The following is a 5,194-nucleotide window of genomic DNA, read 5'->3' on the forward strand; positions in this document are numbered from 1 at the left end:
CCAAAAAAATTCTCAGTAATGCGATATGGTACTCTTCCTTGACTCTGATTTTTCTGATTCTCTGATTTCACAGTCTTATTTCATGTTTGTTGCTAATATTACTTTGACTTTTCTTTCATGTTTTCTTCTTAGTTCTTATTTTCTAGCTTTGGAGATGCTCAGAGATATTAGTGGTAAAGTAAAAGAGAGACCTAAATCTTGAAGTAAGAAATTATGGAATGGAATTCTTCAATTATTATTTATATGACTTTGGAAAAATCACTTTACTGAAGGCTATCAGTATATAAAATGACAATGAAAAAATGCACAGATATGGAGAATGAGATGTGAAATCTTTTTATTAAGCAGTCATGTGCAAATGTGGAACTCATGGTGAAAAAGGGGGATGATGGGTATATTAGACTTTGGTTCACTAGGGTCTTTTTTAAAGTTTTTTTTAAACAGTCATTGAGGTATAACCAATATACAAAGAATGGACATAATAAATGTACAAAATTTGATAAATCTGGATATATACAAATACCCATGATGCCATCACCAGAATCCAAGTAATAGATACATTCAACACTTCCCCAAGTTTCCTTGTGATTTTTAGGTTTTATTGTTTTTGTTTTGTTATAAGTAACTTTAACATAAGATTTACCTTCTTAACAAATTTTGAAATATATAATATTGTGTTGTTAACTATAGCCATGATGTTGTACAGCAGATCTCTAGAATTTATTCATTTTGCATAACAAAGTTTATAACTGTTGAACAATTTCCCATTATCTCATAATCTGCAGTCCCTGGCAATTACCATTCTGTTCTCTATTTTTATAAATTTGACTATTTTAGATAATTCATAAAAATGGAATCATGTGCCTGGGGGGCTCAGTCAGTTGAGCAGCTGACACTTGATTTCAGCTCAGGTTATGATCTTGGGGTCCTGGGATTGAACCCCACATCAGGCTCTGCACTCAGTGGGGAGTCTGCCTGAGCATTCTCTTTCTCCCTCTCCCTCTGCCCCTTCCCCCACTGTGCTCTCTCTCTTAAATAAATCAATCTTCAAAAAAAAAAGTGGAATCATGCAGTATTTGTTCTGTGACTGACTCATTTCACTTAGCATAATGTCCTCCAAGTTCATCCATTTACAAATGGCAAGATATCCTTTTGAAAAAGTGAATAATATTCCATTGTATGTATATACCACATTTTTTTTGATCCATTCATCTGTTAAGTGAACACTTGGGTTGTTTCCACCTCTTGGCTATTGTGACTAATACTGCAATGAACGCAGTAGTGCAAATATCATTTGGATATATACCTAGGGGTGGAATTGCTATATCATATGGTATTTCTATTTTGAATTCTTTGAGGAATCTCCATACTGCTTTCCATAGTGGCTGTACCAATTTATATTCCCACTAACAGTACAAGTGTTCCATTTTCTCCACATATTCTCCAGCATTTGTCATCTTTCTTGCAGAGGGCTATTGACATACTGACTGATTTGAAGGAGCAGCAGGTTTTTATGCATAATTTTTCTTTTTGCCATATCTAAAATACTCTTTTTTCTCCAGAGCTAACAGTTAAGGGCAAATGATCATATGTAGAATAACAAGCAGCAACTCTCATTCAGTTTTCATTCCACAGAGATTCTAACTTCAACCACTGTTTTTTTATGTCTTACTAAGGGTCAGTTGAACTTCTATAGAACATCAATTTTTGTACATTTTATCAAATTTATTTAGGAAATATGGCAATCACCATATTTTTCTAATTCTGAATTTAATCCCCCTTCTTTCCAGATTATAATATGTGAGTTGAATATTCTTGTAGTGATAAGAATCTTTTCATCACAAAATCCCTAAAACTATCATGTGTCTTTGCATCAGTGCTTGCTACTTTATCTCTAATTATTTGAACTTTTATTCTTTTTAATTTCTGCCATGAAAATTTATGGGATTTCCTTTCAATGAAATTGTCTGTTTAGCCCACTCTTGATTCAAGAGCACACTCCCCTGAAATTTCTTCAGTGACAGTTTAGAAAGAGACTATTATTTTTGTGGAACCATAGCAGTACTATTTCACTTCCTTTCCCTTGCCATTATCTTATCTTGCTAGGAAAAAAAAAAAGCCCCTGGTAGCCACTGGATACTATAGGAATCTTTAAAGGATTTAGTCTCTGTATTATATCACTGTATTACAAGATTCACATTTATACTGAGAGCTCAGTTATTATGAACATTTCCAAGAAGTTACTAAAGAGTTCCTAAGTAGTATTACTCAATCTTGAGTTAGATTATAAGGTACAGTCCTATGTATTTATATGAGTGTTTAGCTAATAAAAAAGTGTGTGTGTGTATATATATATATATACATATAGACTTGCATATAGTTATATGTGTATATATATTATTGGTACATGTGAGCTATAGTTATATAGTTAAATAACTATATAACTATATATAAAATGGTTAATATATATAATGGTTTAAATGCTTTCATTTCCCCCAAAATACATATGCTAAATCTATCAACCCTCAAGTAGCTGTACAGGCATATACCTCAGGACATATTGCAGGTCTGGTTCCAGACCACCACCATAATAAACAAATACTGCAATAAAGCAAGTCAAATGGATTTTTTTAAATTTTCTAGTTCATGGGTATTAAAGGGGGCACATATTGCATGGAGCACTGGGTGTTATACACAAACAATGACTCATGGAACACTGCATCAGAAACTAATGATGTAAGGTATGGTGGTTAACATATAATAAAATTAAATTAAAAAAAACTATGTTCACACTGAAGTACAGTCTATTAGGTGTGCAATATTATGTCTAAAAATCAATGTATATACCTTAATTTAAAAATACTTTACAAAATACTTTATTTATATTAAATGCTAACCATCATATGAGCTTTCAGCAAGTCATAATCTTTTTCCTGGTGGAAGGTCTTGCTCAATGTTAATGGCAGCTGACTGATCAGGACAATGGTTTCTGACGGTTGGGGTGGCTACAACAATTTCTTAAAATAAGACAACAGTGAAGTTTGCTTCATCTATTGACTCTTCCTTTCAAGAATGATTTCTTTGTAGCATCTAATGCTGTTTGATAGCATTTTACCTACAGAACTTATTTCACAATTGGAGTCAAGCTTCTCAAACTCTGCCCCTGCTTAATCAACTAAGTTTATCTAATATTCTAAATCTTTTGTTGTCATTTCAATAATCTTTACATCATCATCCCCAGGGATAGATGCCATATGAAGAAACCACTTTCTTATACATGAATAAAGAAATATGTCTTCATTCTTTCAAGTTTTAACATGAAATTAAAGTGATTCAATCACATCTTCAGGCTTTACTTCTAATTCTAGTTCTCACTATTTCCATCACATTCATTATTTCCTCCACTGAAATCTTGAACCCTTCAAACTCATCCATGATTTTTGGAATCAGCTTCTTCCATACTCTTGTTAATGTTGATGTTTTGACGTCTTCTTGTGAATCACAAATGTTCTTAGTGGCATCTAGAATGATGAATTCTTTCCAGGTTTTCAATTAACTTTGCCCAGATCCCATTAGAGGAATCAGTGTGGCAGCTACAGCCTTTCAAAATGTACTTCTTAAATAATAAAACTTGAAAATTGAAATGACTTCTTTATTAATGGGCTTCCGAATGGATATTGTTAGTAGGCATGAAAATAATATTAATCCCATTGTACATCTCCATCAGAGCTCTTGGGTGACTAGGTACATTGTCAATTAGCAGCTAAATTTTTAAAGGAATTATTTTTTTCTGGGTAGCAGGTCTCAACAGTTGTCCTATAATATTCAGTAAACCACATTCTAAATAGATGTGTTGTCATCTAGGATTTATTGTTCTATTTATAAAGAACAGGGTAGATTTAGCATCATTCTCAAGGGCCCTGATTTTTGGAATGGTAAATGAGCATTGGCTTCAACTCTAAGTCACCAGATGCATTAGCCCCTAACAGGAGAGTCAATCTGATATTTGTAACTAGGCATTGACTTCTCCTCTCAATCTATGAAAGTCCTAGATGGCAACTTCTTCAAATAGAAAGCTGCTTTGTTTATATTGAAAAGTCTGTTGTTTTGTGTGGTCACCTTCATGAAATATTTTAGCTAGATCTTCTGGACAACTTGCTGCAGCTTGTATATTAGTAATTGATATTTCACCTTGCATTCTGATGTTACATTTTTTTTTCCCCTTAAGCCTCATGAACCAAGTGTTGCTAGTTTCAAACTTCTATTCTTCACCTCTCTATTGAAGAAAGTTAGGGCCTTGCTCTGGTTTAGGCTTTGGCTTAAGGAGGTGTTGTGACTAGTTTGTTCTTCCATGAAGGCCACTAAGACTTTCTCCATCTCAGCAATGAGCCTCTTTCACCTTCTTATCATTTATGTATCTCTGGAACAGGGCTTTTAGTTTCCTTCAACATATTTTTCATTGCATTCATAACTGGTTAATGGTTTGGCACAAAAGACCTAGATTTTGGCATATCTACTCTTTTGACATGTCTTCCTCACTAAGCTTAATTATTTTTAGGTTTTGATTTAAAGTGAGAGATGTATGACTCTTCCTTTCACTTGAACACTTAGAGGGCATTGTAGGTTATTAATTGGACTAATTCCAATATTGGTGTGTCTCAGGGAGTAAGGATGCCTGAGGAGAATAGGTAGAAGGGGAAACTTCCAGTCAGTGGAAAAGTCAGAACACACACAAAGTATATTAAGATTGCTGTCTTATATGGGCATGGTTTATGGTAAAAGTTTTCAATTAGCAATAATCACCTGGCCTCAGATAAACCTCATTGGCTACGATACTGCCACTGCGCAAAGCTGGGCATGGTTTGTGGTACCCCAAAACAATTACAATAGTAATATCAAAGATCATTGATCACAGATCATCATAACAAATATAATAACAATGAAAAAGTTTGACATATTGAGAGAATTATGACACAGAAACACAAAATATGACACAGGGACAAGTGAGCAAATGCTTTTGGAAAATGGTGCTGATAGATTTATTCAATATTGGGTTGCCACAAATCTTCAATTTGTAAAAGCACAGTGTCTGCAAAGCACAATAAAGCGAAATGTAATAAAAAGAGGTATGCCTGTATTTGGGGATGGGGCACTTAAGGAGAAATTTAGGTAAAATGAGATTATAAGGATGGGG

General features: G+C 33.8%; 1 pseudogene; it reads right to left on the reverse strand.

The window, feature by feature from the left end:
* Positions 1-4,702: 4,702 nt before the first annotated feature.
* Positions 4,703-4,853, reverse strand: LOC114198761 (U4 spliceosomal RNA; annotated as a pseudogene).
* Positions 4,854-5,194: the final 341 nt, after the last annotated feature.

This window comes from Eumetopias jubatus, unplaced genomic scaffold (genome assembly GCF_037043125.1).
Source record: "Eumetopias jubatus isolate StellerSeaLion01/CBP00866 unplaced genomic scaffold, mEumJub1_p1.0 scaffold_2, whole genome shotgun sequence".
Taxonomy (NCBI): Eukaryota; Metazoa; Chordata; class Mammalia; order Carnivora; family Otariidae; genus Eumetopias; species Eumetopias jubatus.